The 27021-nt window shown below is 38.3% G+C and overlaps 1 protein-coding gene across 11 annotated transcripts in view; it reads right to left on the bottom strand.

Annotated features, from left to right (window-relative positions):
- Positions 1 to 27021, bottom strand: part of Sox6 (SRY-box transcription factor 6) — a 550414-nt gene that overhangs the window by 442383 nt on the left and 81010 nt on the right. For 10 of the 11 annotated variants that reach the window (XM_050143185.1, XM_050143186.1, XM_050143179.1 and 7 more), the window contains exon 2: positions 12508 to 12577. The exons of the other annotated variant lie outside the window; for it this stretch is intronic. The gene's annotated coding sequence lies outside the window, so the exon portion shown is untranslated. The remainder of the gene's footprint in view (positions 1 to 12507; positions 12578 to 27021) is intronic. 11 annotated transcript variants of the gene reach the window in all.

Genomic DNA, 27021 nt, shown 5'->3' with positions numbered 1-27021 from the left:
CAGAAAATGCTAGAACAAGTCATGAGAATAGGTAAAGGTGAAGGCTAAAAGTAGCAACCGTTGTTAGGAATATGGAGTGCCTGAGCTGCTCACTCACTGTGGCAGGGACATAAGGAATGTAAAGTTGTACTTTGTGAAAGTTCAGCAGCCTTGCAAAGTCAAGCATACATTTGTCCTCTAAACACCCCATTTCCTCTCATCTGCTTATCCAGGAGACAGAACAGCACAGGAACACACAAAAATGGATGTTAACAGCAGCCTCACTTATAATAAATAAGTTCACAAACAAACTCAGAAAAACAGAAAAAAAATAAATGGACAATCAAAGGCATATTGATAAAATAAGAACTATTCCACAATTTTAAAAATAAGATATTGGTATGCACATGACTGAATCTCAAAACAAATCCATCTAGTGAAAGAAACTCTAGAAAACAGAACATATACTGCATGATTCCACTAATGCAAAGTTCTATAAAGTGCAGACTGCACCATGATAGCATAATAGTGACGGCCTGGGTCAGGCAAAGGAGCAAGGGTGAAGACATACCGGTAATAATGAAATGTTACCTTGCTGTGGAAATGGCTTCATTCCTGTGTCCCACCTCAGTTTACCTAGTGAAGAGCTTCAATTCATACAATTTATTGTATATCAATTACAGTTCAATAAAGCTATCAAAACCAGCATGCACAGGTGGCATTCTATGCTTTATCTAACATTGCTGCTAGCTGAAGCACAGCCCAGAGTGTCAGGAATCCCACAGGTCTTACTTCAAAACTGTTACAACACTTTCACGGGTCTTCCTACAGTCAGTGAGGCTGAGAGTTGTGAGCTAATACCGAGAAAAAAAAAACCTTGAGTGCATTGTGCCCTGATACTATGCTAGTGGCAGCTGTCACTCAGTGAAGTGGAGAGGGGGAGATGCACATGGAACACCTAAGTACACCTTGATCCACAGAGGAATTTTAAAAGTTATATTCATTGTTTTGTTTATTCTTAAAGTACAAAGGTATAAGAAGCTAAGATGTGAAATATTAATAAATGTTAACTTTCTCATACGATATTCAAATTTTTAAGATTTTTAGCACACAAAAAGCTTAACTGATAGACCATATATGTGGGATATAGAGCTCATGCAATTCATGTGAAAAATACTTTGGTATTGTGTACACAGAGAGAGAGATGTATATATCTGATATTCATGTTCATTAGTCCTAAGAACAAGTAAAACTGGTTTTTCAGTCACACAGAGGCTATGAAAGAGCATTCACTGTGTCCAGAGCAATGAACAGCTTCCCAGGGAGGAAGAGCTTGATATTCTGTCAGTTTCCTTTGCATTTTCAGATGTGTATTTCATCTCTTCTCACAGATTGTAAATTTCCGGTCTATTTGAAATCTGTTCTTTTTCTCTTTTAAATTTTGCCTCATGTGAAAGATTCTTGAATTTAAATTCTTATAAAGGGCTTGAGAGACAGCTTAAGAGTTAAGTACTTTCGCTGCCCTAGCATAGGACCTAGGCTTAGTTCCCAGCACCTACATGGCAGCTTGCAACTGCCTATAACTCCAGAACCAGGAAATCCAATACCCTCTTCTGGACTCCTCAGTTATCAGGCACACATGTGGTATACATACTTAAAGGCAGTCAAAGCACACATACACATAAATAAAATAAATCTTTTTTTAACTCTCATGGAGAAAAATTCAAATTCATGAGTAAATTGGCTGGCTGGCTGGCTGGATGGATGGATGGATGGATGGATGGATGGATTGGCAAATGAATATATGGATAGATGATGAATGGACAGATAATGAATCATGGGTAAACAGACAAATGGATAGATAGATAATTGAATGGTGGATGAACAGATGGTTGGATGGGTAGATGAATGGATAGAAGGATGGATGGACAGAAGGACATGTGGATCAACAGGTGGATAAATGAACAGATACATGAGTGAATAGAAGGTTGAAGGATGGATGGATAAATAGGTGGATGGACATGTAAGGTAAATGATTAGATAAATGAGTGGACAAAAGGATTATGGATGGATGAATGAGTGAATGGATGGTATCTGTACAGTTGGATGGATAGATGGATAGATGGAGGCTAATGTCTTTCTGGATGATAATGTAACAAAATAGCCAAGATCCTCAGGAAGTTGTGAGGTTAGATGTAATTTCATGAAACATCTATTTTCTAAGTTTCACTTCAGTAGGAGCTTTCTCACATTGGATGTACTTCTCAGCTCTGCCCTTCTTGCCTTCAACAGAACAAGTAAAATAGAACATGTTTTACAAGTGTAATTATCTGATGTAACCATACCTGTTGTGACAACTGACCAGAGAGCCACTATCATCAAGACCCGAGATGATCACTCTTTACAGAGGCCGTGCAGTAACGCTCCTGAGAAAGCCACCTAAAAAGCCTGCCCCAATCTCAAAGATCTTCACTTTGTTCATGTTCACACCTGCCTGGCTTCACAATAAAGCCTCTAAAATCAACAAGTCCCTGCCTTTGTCCTTGAGCTCCTAGAGCTCATATCTGTCTGTGTTCTTGTTAGATGCATTTCCATGTTATGTATTCATTCTCGTGCCTCTAAATTTTCAAGGTAATTTTATCCTTAAACCTACTTTTGTTCCTTTAAAAAAATGTATTTTCCTAGTATTCTGTGGAAAGGGAAGAAAAAATGCACAATTTTAAGTGAAGATTTAATCAATGAGATGAAAAAGAGTGTACACATTGGCAAGATGTATTTTAGTAGGTCCTTTCTACTTGTCTTTTATAAATCCCATGCTGTAATGAGCATAAGAAACAGAGTGAAGGCAACAAGGGTCATTTGCCCCTGGAGCCTCCTGCCAGTCTTACTAAGCCTTTGCCTAAGCACCTTTACCTCTTACTGGATGATGTACAGTGTCGCTCACAAGCAGTTTCCCTTACTCAAATCTTAGCCCCCTCTACCAACCCTGCTAACTGCTGCCAGAGTTGGGTTTTCAGAGGTAAACTCTCACCATGCCTCTGAATTCCGGTTGTGATAGACCCTGTGATCTACTTGGTGTGACATGGCATTCCACAATCATATGATCATACCTACATTCCACAACCATAAGCTGTACCCCATGAAACTGAACTTCTCACGGTGCACCTGGCTTCCTCCCTGCTGTTACCTATCCTATGTTGGTCCCCACACTAGGAGGACACGCCTTTCTTCATACCTATTCCATTTGCAAATTTGTACTCAATTGTCAAAGAGTACCAAAAGTTGATTTCTTGGGACAAGTGCCATGGCTCAGCAGGTAATATATATGCACCCATAAATAGGCATAAATAAATAAATAAGTAGATGTGTGCTTCTAATATTCTTCTTCTTAGATTTTTGGTTGTGAGCCTAGCCTTTAACAGATTAGCCATCTCTCCAACCTCTAATGTCCTTTTTCTAATATGTGTATCTTTTAAAGCTAGACTCTAGAATGCTGCATTTCTCTCTGCAAGGTACTTAATATATTCTGTATGGAAACTATAACATCTCTGAAACAACCACAAGCATTATAGCTTAGTTGGTATTTATTACTACCTTCTTTGGAGTATATGTTGTCTTGGTTAGATACTTAGAACATGGCAGGGAGTAAACGCATTGCACAGTTCTCAGCCCAAGAACCTATGTACACATTTGCATTTATTTCCAGTGTAGCATCAATGGTGGGCTGAGTATACTCAGCATGCAGTGTATGGTTGTGGAGCCGATTCGTTTCCAGCAGGTACTAAACACTCTTATGAGATGAAAACATTTGTGATTTTCCTTAACTGGGAAAAGAGCTAATCACACATAGAAGTTGGTTTCAGGGATTAAGTTGGACATGGGCTGACCACTGGTTACATGTATGAAATGTGTAATGGGGCCAGATCAATCCTTACTATGTTTCTAACTTCGAGGAAACTGGCAAAGAGGCTGCTTCAAATAATTTCTTTTAGAAAAGGGGCATTAGAAGTACACATTTTATTTATTTGGAGGGGTTTGTTTATGCCATAGACTGCATGTGGAGGTCAAAGGACAACTTCTGGGAGCCAGTTCTTTCCCTCCAGTGTGTGAGTTCCATGGATTGAGCGCAAGTCCTTAGTCTTGGTGGCAACACCCTTACCTGCTGAGCCATCCCACTGGCCCCAGGAAGCTGACTTTTGATGTTCTTTGATAGTTGATCATATAGTCAAAGCATCCAGATCATAATTTGGCCCGCGTAAAGGTGAATATTGCTTGATACCACAGAAATCCGTTCTTTGTACTATCTTGGCAGTTTATATAGAACACTGTAAGCAGACTGAAAGATTTACACATGGGTCTATGGCATGAGGCAAATCTTACATTCACTCTCTCATATTCACTTCCTCCTTGATTAGGAAGCATAACGAAAAGAAACCATAAGACCATTTTTGAAAGTGGCAACAGAAATAAAAAATGATCAATAGCATTTTGCAAAAGCAAAAAAAATTCAGACAGAAGATTTCTTGGCCAATGTATGTACTAATAGCAAAGAAAAAAAGCCAAACATCATAAATGAAATCACTGTTAGAGGATCAAAACAAGCACTTGCACGCTAAGAGCTACATAAGTTAAGGCCCCACTCCCCCACAGTGTCTCATCTCTCCAGGAGAAAACTCAACTGGGCATACAACAATCACACTGCCTATGACCAAAACTCAAATCAGCAGCACAAAGACTGAAAATCTGGGTGAATCTCAGAGAATAAAGATGAGAAAAGTTCTTTCCGTGGATGAGGAAGAGCACTCTGAAAGTCCAGGGTGTGACATCTGTGTTTCTAGAGAAAACTATTAGGATAAGACAGCTGAGTTACAATGGGATGGAAAAAGATGTGATCGATCTTTTGTTGAGACAAAACTTTCTCTGAGTAGTCCTAGCTGACCTGAAACTAGCTCTACAGACCAGGCTGGCCTCAGACTCATAAAAATACACCTGCCTCTGGCTCCACAGCAATGAGATTAAAGACTTGCACTACCCCTGCCTGGTCCTGATAAAACTTTTAATCTGGAGAAGGAAATAGACATTATACATGACACATTCCTAGCATTTTCAATGCTATCATGGAGAGTGGAGAGAAAAAGAAAAGGAAACCATCTAGCATTTAAAAAAAAAAAACACTGGGGAAGTGACCATCTCACAAGATCGCTGAATGCTAGCCCACACAAGTGCTTAGTAACAGCCATGGCTGCAAGTCCTTGGCTACCTGGGCTCAGTCATTCCTCTCCTGCCATGGGAAATGTCAGAGTACTGTTGGTAAGTGCTATCACAAAGAAAATCCTCTTGAAGAATTTCAGATTGTTGTGTGCCTTGCCTTTTGATCAGCATACATGCATTAGCCAAGCCACAGCCTTCTTCCTGATAAATCCGGCTTCCATTACCTAAATATTACTTCTGAAATGACATATGAACTTAACCTTTCTGGTACTATAGAATATGTACCCCATTATATTTAAGTGGAATTAGTTGTTCTTAAGAAATAGCAGTGTCTTCAAGGCGGTAGTAGCGCACGCCTTTAATGCCAGCACTCGGGAGGCAGGGACAGACAGATCTCTGTGAATTTGAGACCAGCCTGGTCTACAAGAGCTAGTTTCAGGACAGGCTCCAAAGCTACAGAGAAATCCTGTCTTGAAAAACCAAGAAAAAAAGTAAAAAGTAAAAAAGAAGGAATAGGAGGAGGGGGAGGAGGAAAGAAAGAAAGAAAGAAAGAAAGAAAGAAAGAAAGAAAGAAAGAAAGAAAGAAAGAAAGAAAAATAGCAGTGTCAAGAACTAAGTCTAACTTATCCTCCAAAGAGCAAACACCCAAGAGACAAAGCTGGGAATGTTTCTGGTAAGTACACAGTGATAGCCAGAAAGCTCACTGTTGGGGACCTTCTAAAGTCTTTTTAAAGAGGTGCTTGCTCCCCTATTCTGTACTAAGAAAACGTTCAATAAACCTTAAAATTTGACAAACCTTAATTCTGGCTTAGAAAGACTCTGAGACAATAAAGATTACAATTTCTTTCCAAATATCCTATTTGCCTCTCCTTGCAATAATAAAACTAATCCCAACAACTCCTCCACTTCCTTAGATTGCACAGAATGGACTAGAGAGACCTTAGTTCATTGTTTTAAATTAAACAAAACAAAACAAAGAACAATCAGGACTCTGTAGCCCCCATCAGAACAGTGATACTGCACAGGACTTCAGGGTCAAGTGCCAACTGTCATCTTCAACTTACCACACGGTACAGACTAAATTAGCAAAGCAGTCACCAGTGAAACAAAGAAGGGACAGGGAGAAGAAGAAAGCAAAGGGAGGGAGGAAAGCTAGGAAGCAGAAGGCAGACCCACCACACTGTAACTTGCCTTAGAAGATTGGCTCCACATGCGTTCCAACACACAAAATTAAATATGGCATACTTCCCTCATATGCATAATCTATGCTTTAAAAAAGATGAGAACTAAGAGGGGAAACATATCCTATTTGTCTTTCTATGCTTCACTTATTTCAGCTAATATGACAATCTCTAGTTTCATGCATTTTCCTACAAGTGACATCATTTTGTTCTTTATGGCTGACTAGTACTCTGTTTCATATATGTACCATATCTTCTTTATCCTTCATCTCTTGATGGCTGTCTAGAGTGGCTCCCTATCTTGGGGACTTAAAAGCCCTGAAATATGCATGGGGTGCAACTATCTGGGGAATGCTGACCTGGTGAGTGAACTTTCCAGTTCTCCCACATAATGTTAACATGTGCTATGGGGGTGATTATTTTCACATACATTTATATGCAGAAAAAGTAAAATTATTCTCATTAGCTTCTTTACAGAATCTACACATCCTAGAATGTCTTAAGTTGTACTTTTAAAACCATTGAATTAAAATAAATACATTTGCAATAAATCAGGAGAAAATGTAGAAGTCCTTTTAAATAGCTGTTGCCAAATCCCAACAAGTATTTCTAAATCTTGGGAAACAATCCCAAAATCCATTTTGTGATCTACAGAAAGCCTCCTAGTTGAGCTGTCTCGTGTCCACACATCTCTGTGTCTCTGTTCTTCAGCTGTAGCTCCTTCTCAAAGGCTTTGGGTTCTTTAATAATTGTCTTGTCTGTCCTATATCATGCTTAGATTTCTCAGTGTCCCCAGATGTTTCTCAAGCTGTCTGCCCTACAACTGTAGTAGGTTCATGTAAAAATCCACTTAGTCATAGAATCAACACAGTCAATGGGTTCATATCATTACTAAGAGAAATTCCAGAATATTCCCTTCCCTTAAAGCTGTCAACCTTCAGTGGATATGAACTTAAGTACATATTTTATCAGTCACCCATTCTAACTTGTGATGTAGTGATATACATAATAGAAGAAAATAGTATTCCCATGAGGAATATTACATCTAAATTTCTTCATTAGCTAGTTTCATGAAACTCGAACATTAGTAGAAGTCGCTAAAAACCAAGCCATGGGCTTCTTAACAGCCTACCCCAGCTAGAAAAAAAATGTATTCTGTTCAGTCCAGGTAGCTACAAGGGCGTAGACTGGATTTCATTAATGCTGCTGCTTAATTGTTTGTAATGCCCGTCTCAAACAGGGAAAAGTAACAATTAACTGGCAAACACGCCTTGTGCTGTGCTTGTGCCTTCCAAAGCCATAGAAGAGTCGGAGAAGAGATGAAGTGGAAAGCCTAATGCTGCTGGTGGGTCCACTCATTTCTGTCCATAGGAAACTGAGCTGAAGGCAGAAAGCAGCATCTCTGTCCAGGGAAAACTCCACCCCGGGAAACTCTCAAGGAACAGCTCAAGCTTTCAGCTCTTGGTGGAAACACCTCCCTTCTCTTCTAAGTTCTGTGCTAAAGTCTTATTGTTCAGCAAATAATAATATCAACAAACATACATCATGGGAATCAACCTTTTGATTGATAAACATTAAAGATAAGTCTTTTTGCCAGTCATCTGTGCAAAGTGAGGCTTAGAAATGCATCTTTCACTATATTTAACTCATGTTTTTGAAAACTCTCAGTAAGAAATATGTAAGTAATACACTGAAAGAGAAAGAAAATACACATCATTTTTCTCCTTACTGGCAATATCTAACTCACATTCCTGGCAAAAAAAAAAAGGTGAAATGGTTATCTTCATACCAAAATTCCAAAATAACGTGTCAATATGTTTAGTATAAAACTATTCAAAGTAATGCAGAAGTATGCAACAAAATAGATTTCCTTCCTAAACTGGATAGTTACTTGTGGTAATCAATGACTTATTTTCACTAAATAATGGGCAGAGTATATGCCCTGTCCTTAGCTGTGCAGTAGTGTGTTTGCTTACATTCCCTCACCTTACAGTTGAGAGCACTACCCAGCTGAGGCAATAACTGTATTTACCCTTCTCTATATGCATTTGGTCCTTTCGTTGAGAATTAGTGCAATGTAAGAATATAGGGAAATGATTGAGTCTCTCTTTTGGTTAAAACAAGCTCAGAAGGCAACTTGGAGTGGTTATCTCCAGGCCCAACTGTTTCCTTTCTCCAGTGGGTACTGACCATGTCAGCATCGACCCTTGTGTGGTTCCACCACACCTTCAAATGCAGCCCATAAATGAAGCCTTTCCACAGTCCTATAAAAACATGAAAGGACCATTACAGCATCTAAAATTGGAGCTTTTGCTGCACTATTAGTTTAGAGAAAACCTTATGAATGCTGAAACAAAAACGTAATATTACTTTGCTTAGTTGTCAAAAGCATTACAATAATCCTGTTGTGATGCATGAGTTATCTTGGAGGCATCAGGGTGTTGCTAGGCAGCAGTCAATGAGTACTCAAAGTCACTGTTCTTGGAGACATGTTTTCATCACAAAAAGATAATGAACACACATGTCACTGTCCCTCTGTCCTTTGATTACGGCTTCCCCACATGGGGCATGACCACCAATACATTATTCCACACCCTTCATAAGCTTCCTGCGTGGCACCAAGGTAGGCCCACCTTGCATCAAGTCCACTTTACAGGGAATTTGTGGATGTGAGCTTCTACAACACTCAGACAGAAATCTGTGCAGCTTACTTCCCTTTTATTCCATAAACCACCCAAATTGTTGGCGCTGAAAAGTAAACCAAGATCAAATTTAGACATGTTGTTTGAAATCAGCAAAGATGAAACACTTTGGTGCCAGACAAAAGCACTGATTTTAAGAGTGAGTTTTTGGCCTCCTCTTAAACGATAAGCTTAGGCTGTGTGTTTTATGTCTGCATATATTGGCATGCCTCACATTTAAGATTATGACACACCAACTTATTTTGAAATTTTAAAGATCTTCCACTGTGCGTGTTTCGAGTCCTCTGTGACTATCATTGATAATTGAGCAATTAACTTGAAATTACCAAGTGAGCTGTGATGGCACAATGTGCAGCAAGCAACATGAAAGAGGAAAGACCGGAGGAGTGCTGCAGAGGGAGAGAAGTCGTAAGGAGGGAAAAGAGACCATAATGACAGTAGCAGTTCTGAGTTCGTTTTAATGGTCCTAGGTCTCAGATCTGAGTGTGCTCATAGAATAAGTTAATGGACCAAGTCCTGAATCTTGAAAACCCTTTGGAGCAGTGTGTTCTAGTGCTACAAAAAGAAACATTCTAACTGGTCTCTGTGATACTCACGGATTGCTCCAAAAAGCAAGTGAGAGAGTTTCATTAAACAACAAAAAATTAGGTTCAAAACCTTGACAAACAGATCTAAAGAAATACAAGCTCATAAGGTCTCACTTTACATGGAAGCCAGACAAAGCAAATCTCTAAAGTCTGACTTCAAGAAGGCATTGAGATACAAGCCAGAAATGAAAGGGCAAGGCAAGGCATGGAGACGGCGAACAGCAGCTCTACCAGAAAACCCAGGATCTCTCTGAGCCGCTCATCTGTTCAGGATCTGCAGATCTGGGCTTTTTCTCTACAGCCGCAGAGTGGGTCTGATGAGGAGCACGGTGCTAGCTTCCACACAGGCTACAGAGCACTCCATAAACCTAAATCCTACCTGACTTCAGCGCAGGCCATTCTAAAGGTTTATAAACCAAAAGTTTAGGAAGTCAGAGAAAAGAAACACTATTAATCACAGGGTTTTTTTTTTTTCTAAAAATCCCATTGATATTACTACAAAACACCGGTCTGAAGTAAAAATAGAGCAGGCTGGCCTTTCGGGGATGAATTAGAAAGACAGCAGACAGCATATAAAGAGAAAGAGTGCATGGACATCAGTATATAAAACTTAAAAGCTTGTGATGTAATGGATGTGCAGTCAGATTAGCAGCTCCTTTCAATTAAAGTAGATTTCTGGCCTTGGTGCACAAATGTATAGTAGGTCTGTGCATTAATGTAGAGACTTCAAATGTCAGTGTATCTCTAATTAACATGAGCACACAACTCTAAAACTGAGAAGGCACAATTCTAAATTCCTTACATTCCCAGCATTAATGCTTTCGTGGGGCAGCTCCCGTTGTCATGGAAAATGGCATTCAAGGCCTATTTGTGGATTTTCACAGCTCATCTTTTTTATTTACCTGCTCTATGTCAAGATTAGACTGAATAATATTTTTTAAAGATAATGCACTTAGACCTACTTCCCTTAAATTCACAGATGTTCTCCCTGAGGGAGCCCTGGTCTGGGCTATGCTGTTTGCCACAGATTTCTTTTCATAAAGAAAAAAAGCCACAAAGATATGAATTAATGATTCCTTACACCCCCAATCAATTAATTCAAAAAATTCCAGTAAAGCATGGAGTAGCAATAAACAGAAGTGTAGAAAAATTCCAAGAAGGCCCCAACACTCTAGAAAAGTGGAGAAATGAGTGGGGAGAGGGAGTTGGGTCACTGCTCCCCCGAATCTGACCTGCAGCAAGGAACTGAGGTCAGAGAGAATGACAAAAACAAGAGAAAGAAAATTCCCTCTCTCATTCCCCCCGGGTGTGTGTGTGTGTGTGTGTGTGTGTGTGTGTGTGTGTGTTTGCACCTGACAAGAAAATACTTGGTGGTCTTAGGGAAAGTTTACTGTTATTAAGACCATGAGGAGGTAGTATTTTCTATGTAGGAATTCATTTCAAACTGCAGGAGTTGTCTCGGTAGATTAGAAAAGCTAAGTACCTACTGAATCTTTGAATTTTGTTGTTATTTGCTTTATTTATTTAATCATTCATTATCCTGATAAAATTTGATAGAAAGAATTACATATTTTTTCATTAAAAATAAAAAAATTTAAAGTGACATACTGCATACAGAACAAGATCATTTTGCCCAATGCTTACTTTGAAAAAATATCTCATTTTATTCCTTAACAAGGGATAAAGACAGAAAGGAAGAGAGAGTTCTGGAATAAGACATGTTGTCAAAAGCCACAGTCAATCTGCTTCACAGTGCTTTCCTCTGAGCAGAATGGCAGATCTGAGCAGATAGATTCTAATCAGTCCTCACACACCCTTGGTGTGGCCTGTCCATTATGAATGTGCAAAATAATATCCCACCTTCCTTATCTCCTAGACGCTCCCGTGGCTGTGAGGTGTAACTTTCTGCTTCCGACCATGCAGTGACCATGCAGGTAATAAGGTTCACAGAGCCTCTAGCACTGCCCCGTCCACTGTCCCTGTGAGTCGGCCTGACTAGGTGAGGATTTCTACCCCTGAAGCTCTCACTCAGTGTAAGTGGTGACTAGCTCCACAGCAACTAAAGAAACAGCAACTTGGTCATGGCATCTGCCAAATCTCTTCCGATAGCCCTTCAGCATAAGGCAGACTTACCAAAGCTTGACTCGCTGGCCATGCCCTAAACTAAGCATTTTCTTAAAACTTGCTACTTCTCTATAACAAACATATAACAATTAAAGCATTTCAATTAATCTTTGGAAGTATTCAATTTTTTTCTTAAAATTTACCTTCTCTCTTGAGAAAAATTTCTTCCTTCTCCAAAACACGGTTTTAAACTATAAAAATATTTGGGGATGAGAGAAAGAGGGGAACACAACTGTTTTGATGTACATTATATATTCACCACAGAGTCTGTACCAAAGCACGAAATCTCCCTGAACTGACTGCTCCTCGGGATCTCTCTTACCTCACTCTTCTCTGAGAATAGGTACACGACACTTTTCAAGCCCAGATAACCAGAAGAAGTACAATGTCGTCATGGTAAACCACTCATCTATACGTACAGGAGAATTGTTAAGGTAACTCATTCCTACAGTGGGGCCCTATTTCCCAAAATAGCAAGTTTATTACTTGGGCTTAGGGGGATGGGGCTGCAATGTGCACAGGAAGTCACAACCAACAGCTTTTACAGCAGCTGACGTTTTCTTCTACGCTCTTCATCCCAAAACAATCACTTATGAAAAACTAATAATATTTACTAAACAGCTGTTTACAAGCTAACCAGAAATTGCATATGGGTTAATTGGTTTGCAAACTGTGACTTCTTCTTTATACAATGAGAAAAGCAATGACTAAATCAATACTCACAATTACACACGAGGATCACCCCAGCACCCAGAAGTCACTGGTAAATTGCCTTTGAATTCATGAAAGTGACCTAAAAAATTGGATACAAATGAAATGAAAAAACATAAGTAAAATGCGTTAGAGCTTTGTTGAAGAAATGCACATGCTGGCAATGAGCAACAACGTTTCCAAACAGAGTCAGTGTCCTCACCCTCTCTAAGAACTTTGCCAAGACTTTCATGCCAAAAGCAACAATTATTTCATTGTTCTACATCTAAAAATACAACATCTCCATCCACCATGACTTTCTCTAAGAAACCATCAGCAATAACGGAGGTGTTCAAAAGTAGGAGTGAAAATTACTAAAGGAAAATGTTTTTCAAAAGGGAAAATTAAACTTGCAAGCTACATTTGAAAACTAGGTTTCACTTGTCCTGAAGGTTAAATGGAATTCACTTCATTGGGAATATAACCAGCATGTTCAACAGAAATGCCATATAGGTAGAATTAATAAGAAAAGAGGCAGATTTTGCTCTACCTAAGGGTGAACTGCTGGCTGCTGAGGCTGTACACAGTGCATCCTGACTGGGCCGCAGCTCCCCCATCATTCTTGTGCTTTCACACACTTTAGTACACACTGAAGTAGCCGATGTAGTCAAACATGCAGGGCCGGCTTCCTAAAAACGGCACTAGCACAATGAGTCACTTATGCCTCTAAATATCTATGGCTTCCTCCCTCTAGAGCCACCATGCATTAGAAAGTAGTTAGGTCGTTTGTTTTTATTGTTTGGCCTAAATAAAGCACATTTTGGTTCCATGAAAACAAAGGAACTCTGTTACAGAAGCTGTGTTCTTTCCAGAATGTGAGGAAGCTGATGAGTGGTGTTCAAATGAAAGTAATGATGGAACTTGAGTTACTAATTTAGCTCAGAAACTTTCCTGGACTCTAGGGATGAGTTTGACTCATTCTGCAACTTTAAAAATATAAATGGCAAACACACAAGTTAGAACTAACTAGGTTTGAATAAAATTCATTCTAGAAAACAAAGAAAATTTTGGTCAATATCGTTGTAGGAGCCACCACAATCACCACAAATGATGGTAATAGATTAAGGGTGAGAATCTGAAAATGAGTGACAAAACAAAGGAAATATCTAATTCTGCTCCTTCACAGCACATAAAGTGCACTTTGCTCCAAGGGATCGTGATAAATTACTAAGGATGGATGGATAGTGGAAGCCTGGCATTTGAGCAGAGGAGAGTTTGGTTAGAGCAGCTTTTCTCAATCTGAGGATCATATATCAGATTTCCTGCATATCAGATATTTACATTATGGTTTATAACAGTAGCAAAATACAGTTATGAAGTAACAACAAAAATGATTTTATGGTTGGGGGTTACCACAACATGAGAAACTGTATTAAAGGATCACAGCATTAGGAAGGTTGAGAGTCTCGCTGGGTTTCCTCACGACATGATCCTGTAGAGAGTTGCACCTCAGGCCAATCCTACTCTGCTCACCAGGGTTCAGTAACTACATGATGCTGTGTGTCCAGGAAGACAGCATTGCCACTCATCCTTGGTGTTTTACCTTTCCCTGCTTGGAGACATCAGACGTTTTAGGATCTATGGGTGCAATGTTACCTGGAATACAACAACCCTATCCAGAAACTCAACATGAGTACACAAAGCAGCAGAGCATTTGGCTCTTGCGGGGAGGGGGGCACTGCTTTTTTTAATTTGATCCCCTTACTTCTTTATGAAGATATTACTTAGATTCAACCCCAGTGGCACAGGCCTGGATCCCAGCTACTGGGACAGCTGAGGCAGGACTGCAACCTCAAAGCCAGCCTGAGTCAGCATGGGCAATAAAGAGAGGGCTCAGAAATGCAGCTCAGTGAAAGAGCACTGCTTCCCATGCCCGAGGCCCTGTGTTCAATCGGTTCTCAGGGAAACAAAATTCTCAAGAAAGAATCTGCAGCAAAATGCAAGAAATCAAAAACAAAAAAACCTACGAGGTTTTCTAAAAAAAAAAAAAATCATACCTTGTTTCTTTGGTGCCTATTTAGTAATTATGAGAAGAGCATAATTCACTGTCATGTAAACAATGGAGAGGGAAAAAACAACAACTAGAAAATATTGCAACTAATAAGGCTTAACCTTTTTCAATAATTGAGCTGTTTAGGAGTTAAGATTTTTAACTCTAAAATATTTTAAAACTTGGAACAAACCAGATTCTAGACATTTGGGGCAAAAATGTATTTTGATATACACTAAAGGAAATTCTGTATATTCCATCTGTCAAATCATTGCAGTCTTGCTACATGTGGGTAAAGCTATCTCCAGATCAGACTGCCAATTGACTTACACTTACCGGTAAATTCCAGGACAAACAACTGGAAGAGAGCATATATTCCTAACATCGCTTAGCTCATTGTATGAACAACAGAAAGAATTGCTGCATCTTCCTCACACATAGAAAGCAGACGTAAAGAAGCCACGTGTTAGAGCAGGCCCGGCGTGACAACCAGCGCGTATTTCATGTTTCTAAGCTTTCCCTTTAAGACCTGGGAGAGATGAGGCTAAAGAAGACATTTCCAAAAGCACAAGTGGCTGCTTTGGTCCTGAGGGCAGCACAGATGTGAGAAGTTCTGGAGGAAACGCCCAAGAAAACCACAATCTGTTTGGTCCAGGGCATCCCCAGAACAACTAGTACCCACAGACGGCCCAAATCTCTGCGTACACTCAGCAAACAGTGGCGATGGCTCAGGGGTCGCATTGGAGCGTGAAAACACAGAAATGAGTGTTTTTAAAAAGTCTTCCCCTTCAAAATCTTCTATCATAGACTTTTACACTTAACACAGTGCTAACTTAACACTGCTCCCTACTGTTTATGTCAACCCTTCACATGTTCTTAGTTAAAATTTAAATTTTAGTAGTATACTTCAATATTTAAAAAAAAAAAAACAAAAATCTGAAGGAAAGAGTACCATGAAGAAATACTAATAATCCAATAATACAAAAAACATTAGTAACATAAAATACTAACCTTATAGCCAGAGATATAAGTAAACCATTTACCCATAATACTACAAAGATGATTTCTACACTGGGTCAAACAGTACTGGAGAGGGAGTAGATAAATAGGAACACTTGTGTACAAGAATGGACTATAAATTGGGGTAACTTTCTGAATAGAAATTTAGCAGTGTTAAAGTATTAAATGTCTGCATCCTTTAAATTGTCTAACAGTTATCCTAAAGGAATCAGTCACAAACAAGGGAAAAGATACAGTCCATGTACTATTTATGCTCATTATAACATTTTTATTTTAGTGAAAAACCAAAAAGAACCTTCTTGATGGAAAAATTAATTATAACACAGAAACATTACTTTGTAACTATTTAAAACTTTGATGTAAATCTTATATTTACTGATATAATATTGCCATGATAGATTCTTGAATAAAAATAATTTATATACTAAAAACAAATTTATAGAAAACCAAATGGTTATATGTATATATGTGAAAATAAAATACATGTATATATATTTAAGTCTTAAAAAGTACAATTTCACTGAAACTTTTATATTAAGTAATGGCACAAAGTTCATATTAATTGTTATAAATACAGATTGATCTCATTTGGGGGTTTATTTGTAACATGTTTGACAGATGCAAAAGCAGCAAAACTACTTCTAAAATTCAGTTTGCTATTTACACATTCAAAGAAATCAGATATATAGTAACTTGCTATTAGTCCAGGAACAAAAGCCAAGTGTTAACATTAGGGATATTTAAAAGAAAAAGAAACTCAGAGTTACCAGGCAACTTCAGACCCGTGTCTGAACATCAAATAAAGAAACTATGAACACTCAAAAAAGCCTGTCCCATTTTGCCAAAAATAGCTGACAGATCAAAGGTAAACAGCAAATAAAAACACAGGGCCCCTCCCCATGTAATTAGACTTTAAAAGCTTTCAGGCTAAATGTTTAATCCTACATAAAGTTCTGTCTCTAGGTCACACCCATTTCTTTTTTAACACTCCTCTATTTTTCTTTATTGTTTGATTTAGCATGAAGGTTCAAACATCAACTAGGTGGTTAGATTAAATGACCTTCCAGTCCTGACAGTCAGTAAAGTACTTTAAAAACAAATACCTATAAACAAAATTGTGCTCACCTTTACATTAAGTTACAGCATTACACATCAAAGAACTGATGAAGAATTTAAAAATTTTACTTTGTAGATTCACTGATTAGAAAAAGTTATATGTAGTGAACCACAGAGATAAACCAACTGCCTTCAAAACATTTCTTTCCTCAGTGCTAATCTTTTACATTCCAAAATAAAAACTGAGATATTAAGATATCTGAAGTATCCTGTGTGCAAATCTAACTCATTTCCTAGAGATATAAATTTACATTAAAACCTTTACTATCCTGCTATACACACACTTTAACTACATGGATCTAAAACAGAACAAAAAGCAACAAAAAAAATTTTTCCTCACAATTTTACAAAACTGACTTCATCTTTCCTGAACTCCATGAGGCTTAACTTAACATTTAGTGTTCTTAATAATCATACAAAGTACTGAAGCTATACAAATACACCATCAATTTTTACTTTCAAAAGAATTGGTACCAAGGCTAACACCCAAGTGTAGCATTGGGGGTGTTCACATGTGTATAGGTGCATACATGTATGGAGGAGAGAGGTCAACTTCTGGTGCTGTTTCTAAGTAGTTATACACTTGGTTTTCTGCTAGTTCAGCACCCTTCCCTAGAATAGCCTTCTTCGTAAGTGAGATAGGAATTCTACTCTTAAAGAGTTTCAAAGACAGTTACTTAAAAAGTCAGATCAATTATTAAAGCAGTGTATTCTGCACTGCTCAGTTTACAGGGTCAACAGTATTTCAGTTCCCATCCCACCTCAAAAGCAATCTTAAGAGATAACTGAGCAGCACAGAATGAGATGACATTAAGATGGTCTCATATCTTAAAGACATTGCCACTCTACTGGTAGTCAAACTCCTTTAGAGCCCTTAAATTTTACTACAAGTCTCCAAAGGCTAATGCTATATTTAAGAGTATTCATTTTGCTAGAAACTGAAACTTGGTTAGTTTTTAAAGTATTTTATTTAAAACAGCAACAATAAATCTACTGTAGAGCAATATGATAGTTAATGAAAGGCATTGTTTCTTATTTTTGTAAATTTCTTAAATGCTTTCTTCCCTAAAAGACAGCTATGTTCTCCTGGTGCCTGTTTCAGGCTGGTTTGGTGACAACAGTGAAAAGTATCCATTTTTACAAAGATACATACTTGGAAAGAGGCTCAATGTTTTGTAGCCTTTCCAGATAATTATGATTTTTTCTTTGATCTATATCAAAAACTGACAAGTAACCATTTCTCAAAGGGCAAGGGCAAGGTAGAATCTGAAGTCCAAACATCAGTTTACTTTTGAGTCCCCTGACTTCAAGTCCTCTGGTCCTTTTCCTGGGTCTTTGGGGCACACATGACTGTAGCATCGTTCATTCACTCATTTGAAAAATACTGGTTCACTCACTGAGTTACGCAGACCTCCAAAACACTCACATATTTTAATAAATAGTAGTTTTAAAATGACATTTCCTAATATTTCTACTGATTCTACCAGAAATGTTTTTAAACATATTGTGAAGCCATCAAGTTCTTTGTGGTAGATTCAAGTTTTCCAAACTATTAATTTTCTCCTGAAAGACTGAACTTTACTAACAAAGGGTAGTGTCAGTTGCCTTTCTTTTCTTCTTCCTTTCTTCCTTTCTTTTTTCCTTCTTCTTAAAGTCTCATTTCCTACAACAAATAAGCTCACTGCTCATTTTTTGAAGATAAGTCTGCCAAGGACCAGACATAGCTATTGTGTGTGTGGTTAGCTGTGCTTTCAAGTAAAGACTATACTCCACCAAAAACATGCTCAAACAAATATATGACTTTCCTCACAATGCCCATAACACTGGGTATGCAGCATGAGTACTCTGTGCATTCTTCCAATTTCAGAGTATTAAAACAATACTAAATAATTGATTAAAAAATCAATAATTTTTACTCATGTATAAAATTAAACAATTTTATACTTTTCTATTTTTTTATTTTTATCATGAGTGATGGGAAATGAGTTCTGTATTGTTTCTCCTAGGCACTTAAAATCACATCTAGTAAAAGATGTAGCTTCATCAGGCTTACATTTGGGTACCACTTCCATGCAACTGCCCGTATAGGGAACACAGAAAACACAAACATTAGGGTGAAGGTAGCTTTGACTTTAAAGACAAAGGCTCTTGAGGGTTCCTACTGTGCAGGCCACTTTTTGATAACTGCTTATGTACTCTAAAACGCCACTCTGCTGTAAGGAAAAGAAACTAGTTTAATATTATCAAGCCAACAAAGAAAAAGAAAGGAAATTAAGAATAGCAGTTATGATATGGGAAGTACTAATTAAGAGATTTTTTTTCTTTTCTATTTCCAAAAGTATAATGCTATTGGGTAGAAATCACAAAATGACCAATTTTAGTTAAGTCTGAGACAAATCTTTTTTAAAACAATGGAATAATTTGCTCACAAAATAAAAGGTATTCAGTCTGCTGGGTGGTAGTGGTGGTGAAGTCTTTAATCCCAGTACTCAGGAAGCAGAGGTAGGCAGATATCTGTAAGTTTAAGGCCAGCCTGGTCTCAGTGCTAGTTCCAGGGCAGCCAGGGCTATGCAGAGAAACATTGTCTCAAAACAACAACAATAAAAAGTGTGTCTAGTCTACACTGAATGCTTGTTAGGGGGTTATCAAAAGAACTTTTACGCCACATTAGAAGTTGAAAGTTGTGGGATGGAGTGGTGGGTAGTATTGCCATGAGCACTAACACCCAAATTCAGGTCCTAGAACCCAGGTGAAAATGACCACAGTGGCTCACATCTCTATTCCCAGTGCTGGGGTGTGGGAGAAAGACAGGCAAATCCTGAAAGTTCGATGACCAGCTAGTCTAACTGAATCAGTGAGCTTTCTCAGGACAAAAGGAACTCATGTTGCACAATGCAGGCCCATGGTTCACCTCTGCCAAGCTGTGAGGCTGAACTGTAAATCAGAGCTAGGATTGCCTAAGTGGGACATGTTTACACAGTCACCAACACTGTATTGCTCTTTCAACTACTGTGGACAAGTGGGCACAAATCAGTACTCACAGGAAAAACAATGAGGTTGTTTAGGAAGAAGAAAGTATGTCTTTACAAGGGTATTTTACAAAGGCAGCTTATCACCACGAATCAAGATCAAAATATAGACCACAAGCTTTCAAGAGCTGTTTCTAGATTCATCATGTGACTTAGTCTAAAGTGTCTGCACTGACTACAGAAAAACTCCCCATGCATACAGGAGGAAGGCTATTCAAGCAGAACCAAGCGTTATTAATCGGCCAAAGACTACTGGGATACATTTTGTAATTTCTTCTTTCGATAAACATGTACGCTTTTTATCTTTACTCCCCCTTACTTTTCTTAGCAAACACATTCTTTTGAAATACATATTGTTGTGACAGAGTTCTTCATTTGTTTCATTTTGTTTTGTTTTTGCTGGGGATGGAACTCATTACTTTGTGCTTGCTAGGCAAGTGTTCTTCCACTGAGATACACCCTCAACCTCCTGTTTAGAAATTATCACCTTTTTCCTTATCTCTTCATCATCTGTGTGGTTTTGGAGCATACATGTGCCACTTTTTAAAAAAAAAGGCAGCAAGAGGTTTTATGTGAGTAAAATTGGTAAAACAATAGCCAGAGTGCTTCTAAAATAAGATTTTAAAAATAAAAAAATAAAAGGCCCATCCAGACATACCACCTGTGTGGTCCTGAATCCTATTCTTGCCCAGAAACCTATTTTTATGCAGTTTCCCCAGGTATTTTCTACCGTGCTAAAATTCAAGACCTGCTGGGCTGAAAAGACAATGTATTGCACATGGGTAAGATCATAAAAACTTTAGTAAATTTTTAAAATTTTGTAACTAGTAAAATGTTTTATCTCATTGAAAGGACTTAGTGGTTTGGGTCTTTTTATTTTTAAACTACAACATATTTCTTTCAGTGTAAAATGGAATTGGAAACTAGACCTAGACTTAAAGATCTTAATTATTACTGTGTGGGTTGTTTTTTATTTTGGATATGAAGTAAAGATACAATAATTTGGTTAGCATTTCTGAGAGCCCATGGGTGTGAGGCATGGACCAGGACCTCAGGGATTCAGAACAATAAAGCTAAGTTCCAGCGCTCCTGCATCTGAGGTCTGGATTCCTCCTCTTGTGATACAATCTGTAGCTAAAAGTCTCACATTGGTGGAGAGGATTTCTTCCTCTAGTCAGCTTTCCCTCCATGAATTATACTTACTAGTAAGAATGGAGAGCAGGACACTGAAAATGGCAATAATGTAACAAAATCTTGCAAATAAATACCTGATCCCTAAGAAGTACAGACACCATTTCATTCAGCCTGCTGTTTCCTAGTAAGTACACTCGTGAAAACAAGTAATCCAGGACTGTTATTTGCACCAGGGCAGGTAAACCTAGATACATTTAGAGACATCTTAAAAGGGTCAATTTGATCCTCGTTTTAAGAAACTTCTTGTTGCTGCTCTCAGAACCACTCCCTCTTACCCACAAATAATGACTTGGGTAATGGAGCTTGGTAATTGAAAGTATCAGGCAAATAACACCAAGATGAGTTGACACCGCCTGTTGTGCAAATATGTACTTAGGATTATTATAAAAATAACAGCTGCATTATCAACTGGACACCAACCAGAACAACTTACATGAGTAGAGAGGGTGAGTGCGGTCTGAACTTGCTGTGCAGCATGGATGTGGCACTTTATACACTTTAAGCATTTCTAAATTCATGGCAGAAATTTAAAAAGGGAGAGATCAGAAACACAAAGATTTTGTAACTCAGGTCACTAAGAGTCAAATGTCTGGAGTGTGTCCTAATTACTCCCTGGGCAGTGCATGCTTTCTCTGCTGGGCACCACGCTAAGCCCTGAGAAGCACAAGTGACAGGAGTAGAACTGGTGACATCAAGGTACTCACAGCTGGTAAAGAAGTTTCTGCAGCAGTGTAGAAACATCCAGTAAAGACGCAGAATATAAACTACAGTTTCATATTCTTTGATAAAGGATGTGTATTCTAGAATGAGAATATTGCTGTTCCCTTCCCAGTTTTTGTGAGAGTTGGAGGTAAGAACCTGATTCCTGCGTGAGGCACAGCTTTCACATATGCATCCCTTCTCTGCCCTTACACTGAGATTCAGCTAACATGTGTCCAAGTCACAAATTATACAGATGACATGCTAGCTGGTATAGCTACCAACTTGTGCGTGCTTAAGTGCCTACGCAGAGAGCAGAAGTCAAGGTTGGGTATCTTTTGCTATTGCTTTCCACCTTATTGTTTAAAATGGGGTCTCTCATTGGACCTGAAGCACTAATTAGTGTAAGATCCACAACTCTCCATCTCCCAGTGCTGGGATCACAGGTATACGGTGCCATGCCTGGTTTTCACTCAGGTGCTAAAAATCTGAACTCAAGTCCTCATGCGTACTCAGTAATCGCCTCACCCATGGAGCCGTTTCCTCAGCCTGATAGCCAATACTTTTTTTAAAAGACTAACAAGAGTAGCAGGACCCTAGAGCTGAGGCCCTGGAAATGCTGTCACAGCAACAGTGTGCTGGGTGACTAACCACAGCAGACACACTGGAGGTTAGATGCACACTGTGAGCTAGTCCTCCCCAGTCTAAACAGGCCATTTGCCCACTCTCGAAACACAACAACAAGTATCATGGAGAGAGCCACTTACCCTGTCACTACATTTTCAAAATAGCTTAAGGGTCTCATTGTGAAGTATAGAGGAAATCTGGCCTGGCATCTCACAGGAAATGCCCCACCTCTGAGGTGGAAACTGTGGTCAAGGAAGCAAAAAGCTAAGAGTAGGCCCTGCCACAGGTTGGTGGCAGAACTGGCATGCTAAGTCCAAGTTTACAATTACTAGGCTTTGTCCACTCCAAGGCAAAAAGAAATGTCTCCCATTGTTTCATCTGTAAAATGGGATGGTAGACACCAAGTTTCAGTCCTTTACCTTTATTCTTAACTCACTTGACAAAAGATATTTTGTACTTAGTTCAAATGGAAGCAGGAACAGCTTGGGTTTAGATACATTTTTCCAGCACTAGCATCCTCCCACCTCCCCAAACAACTGCCAATTCTTTTGTCCCATCTATAAATTTTCACTTTCTCTTGCAAACTCCCTCTCCAAACAAGATTTGAATGAACATTGGTGTGTGTGTGTGTGTGTGTGTGTGTGTGTGTGTGTTCATACACAAGAAAAAATGCCCTGCATACTCTACATCATTCTATTCCTGATGCTGCTATGCTAAGGCTAGAAATGGGCAATAACTACTTTTTTAATTTGAAAAAATGGAAATGTCCTAAGCTCTCCAACATCCCAGCCCTAAATCTCATGTCATCCCCATCAGCCCTGATTCTATGGAATTGATGGTAAGAAAGGAAGACAACTAGGGCCAGAAAGATGGCTCAGTGAGTAAAGGTGCTTGCCACCAAGCCTGGGGACCCAAGTTCAATCCTTGGAATCCACACAGTGGAAGGAGAGAACTGACTCCTACAAATGTTACCGGAACCACACACACACAGAGAGAGAGATAGACAGAGACAGAGACAGAGACAGAGACAGAGACAGAGACAGAGACAGACAGACAGACAGGATAGGTAAGCAAACAAAAGTGTTTCATAAAGAAAGGAGGACAAATAATATAAAGCAAGTTCTATCACCCACACACAGGTCAGCTGATGTTGATCTCTGAGTGAATCTCCACAATCACCAATAAGGAATGACTGTCCCACTGTATGAATAAAAGACCTGGGATATCAACGGGCTTAAACATTCACTTCTCAGCAAGTACTGTGGCCAGTGTTGAAGCTCTACCAAGTTTCATTTCAAACCTCCTGCTCACTTCCTGCCCCATAACAGTGCTGCTTAGCATCTCTGGCCCCAACCCCTTCAAAACTTGTTGTTTCTTATACCAAGAACTCCTTTTAAGAAATTCTAAATGCTGCCATCTGTGTCCAATGACCCCAGCCCTGCTTTTCAGCTCCCATAATTCTTTGAGACAGATACTGAACCAAGCACACATGTCAGCCCACCCAAGCCTTTTCTGCACTGCTTCCATTTCTGAGTAACTTCTGGGATAAACCTGGATGAAGCCTTTGTGCATGCCAAGCAAGCACTCCACCACCTGCTACACTCCAGCCTCCAGTTATTCTTCTTTTCAAAATAATCAAAAATAAAACTTTAAAATATATGTATTATATACATTATATGAAAACTTGAAGAAATTAAAAGAATATACTCTGGTCAAGGATGTTATATTTGTGTTCAAATAAATGACTTAAGTACTGAATGATTTTTTTAAAAAAAAAATAAAGTTTAATATCTTCCCAAGAACAAAATAATATGCATGAGCCTTAGGTTTAAAACCTCTAGCGTAAATATTTCTAGAGTACAACAACTGAAGAAGATGTTACTGGTACAAAAACTCACTAGCAGACCAATGAACAACAGAATATTTTTCGAAAGAAGGATATGTAGAATTTAGAATACTGACACTTCAAGTTAGTAAAGGAAAATAAACTACTCAACAAATGATCCTGAGAAAAATATCTATTTACAAAGAAAACAACAGTATTGAACACCTACCTACCTCACATGTCATACTAAAGCAAATTCTCATGTGGGTTATTTATAATGTAAAAATGAAACCTATAATCTAAAAGAAAAATCGAGATGACTGCTTGTATAGTGTTACTGAGAAATATTTCTAAACATGCTATTAAAATAAATATTAATACAAGGTATAATTTTATTGTTTAATTTCTACATAAGTATAATGAAGGGACAAAGCACAATTTTTTAAATACATATGTTTGGAACAGCGTGACAGAGAAGGGTAAAGGCTCCAAAAGTAACTAAGAAAATGGAGAACAGAGTGCTGCATAGGTAGGTGTTTACAAATAACAAAGCGGGACAGCGAGTAAGCTTTAAAAATGTCCAGCATCACATTAATTCTCAGAATGCGACATTCATGAGCATAAGGAAAAGCAGTGCCTCTCCTTCACTGGTGAGAACAGCAGAGCCTTCCGGAAGCCAACTTGGCAGATTTGCTTTCATTACACATACAGTCACTGATGGCAAAAATTCAAATGTGAAAAGACATAAAAAGTAAAATATCCTGATTCTAGTACTCATAAAATTTTGATGGAGATGGCCGTAGATACAAAGACTCCTGTTTGTCTCTTTGCTAAGTGTTGGACTAGAGAGAAAATGTACAGAACTCACAGTGTTGCTCCTAACAGTAAAGGATACAAACTAGCAAAGGCCTGAGGAAGACCCTAGCTCAGGACAGAGTACAGTGCAGGTATTAAAGCTGGAACACACATTTATATATTATATTTATCAGAAAAAAAGAGGGTCATAACTATGCAAAAGGGGACTGAAGAAGCTAAGCTGCAATGTGTTCCATTAACATAAAAACAAAACTATCTTGTGTATATAAACACACATTAATATAAGAAGGATACGGATACACAGGTGACCAATCTGAGTAGTGATATATGTTTGAGTATGGAAATATATGCATAAATAAAAACAAAAAACTATTCAGAAAGATATTTTGGTAAGTGTTGGCAGCATAAGTGGCTTTTGCTCTTCTTCCTCTCTCTCTTCCCATACTGTCCAGATTATTTACATGCATGGGTACTCATTTCTCATAGAATCAGAGAAAAGGGCTCTTTTATTTTTAAATAAATTAAAAATTGGGTAAAGAGTAAATTAAGACTCATGCACAAGTTATTTTAGGACAAATTATAAGCTCCAAAATGATGCTGGAAAAGATAGATGATAGGTTGAAATAGTGCTATGAAATGATTAAATTTACTTTATTAAATAAATCCAATGCTTATGTATGTATATAAATATGATACATGTATATCAACATTTATCTTCTTACATTATAAATGATTAAACCTTTACAAAAAGGTTGAAGGAAATTGGAAAACTACGTTTCCAGGAAGTCTGTTTTGATATGAGCATGATTATTCTTATGATTTAAAACGCAGAAGAAAAGAAGATGAAATAGCAAGGAGAGGAATCTAAAGCTACCTGTGATCACATATTTAAGTAAAACATAGTTGACTTACATTGCATAAAATTATGTAGTTATTAAAATTTTTATTTAGACTCCTAGGCAATAACACAACAACAATATGCTAGTGTCGGCACACAAAGCAAAAATAGGGACACAGATTCTATTTGCATGCTTTAAAAAGAAATTAATCCTAAATTTAAACAAAAGGCTAAAAAGAACTATTGAACTGTTAACTAAGGCTGCCACTATGTTTTGGAACAGGGATAAGGTTCATTCTTTTCTTTCTAGTTTTGTAGTTTTTGAAATTTTCATAGTGCTGAATGGTTTTCATTAGAAAAATATAAAGACCCTGCAAAAGTATACAGTTCCAAATGGAGTTCACATTTACAAAGTTCACAATCCTGACCAGTATTCAGGACTTTTTCTAGACTGTACACATGCAGGACCCCTCCTTAACCAGTAATATGAGCTCCATAACCTATATTCAAAGTCCGTCTCCTAGATACAGCACCGAATACTTGCAGCTTTCATCCAGGAATGGGCATGCTGTGTAGTCTCTATTGTGTGTACTGAAGAAGTTCTGAGTTAATGATCAGTATTACTAAACTTCTCATGGATCAACAATGTTCCTCAAAGATGCAGAATGGAATAGTTTACCTATTTTTTCCTTCATGAGTAATTTTCATTTCCTCATCTATGAATGGCACACCATAAATCTGTCTTGTGACTCTGATGCTGAGATTATGTAGAAGGACAGCAATCACTATGGTCCCTAGCATGAAAGAGTGCTTGACAACTGGTAGCAACTATCATTGATATGTTTAAATATTTAATTTCACTTCACAATATTGATGCTCTTTAAACTGTTGATATTCTCCTCGGCATCTTAGTTTTCTCATCTGTAATATAAAAAGAACCTTACCTATCTCAAAGAGATTTTTAGGATCATTAAAATTATCCACTGGAGGGCTAAAGTAGTTAAGAGCGCTGGCTGTTCTTTCAAAAGACCTGGGTTCAATTCCCAGCACCCACATGGCAGCTCATAGCTGCCTATAACTCCAGTTCCAGAGTAACTCATGCAGGTAAAACACCAAAGCACATAAATTTTAAAAAAGGGGGAAAAAAGATTATTCTCCAGGCAGTGGTGGTGCACACCTTTAACTCTAGCACTCTGGAGGCAGAGGCAGCAGATCTCTGAGTTCGAGGTCAGCCTACAGAGCAAGTTCTAGGACATCCAGGACTACACAGAGAAACCCGGTCTTAAAGGGGAAAAAAGATTATCTACATAAAAGCCTACAAAATAGTGAGCAT

Source organism: Alexandromys fortis, unplaced genomic scaffold (assembly GCF_014885135.2).
Source record: "Alexandromys fortis isolate MF-2015 unplaced genomic scaffold, M_Fortis_MF-2015_v1.1 scaffold_45, whole genome shotgun sequence".
NCBI lineage: Eukaryota > Metazoa > Chordata > Mammalia > Rodentia > Cricetidae > Alexandromys > Alexandromys fortis.
The sequence above is the reverse complement of the archived record's forward strand: the minus strand, read 5'-3'. Positions and strand labels throughout refer to the sequence as shown.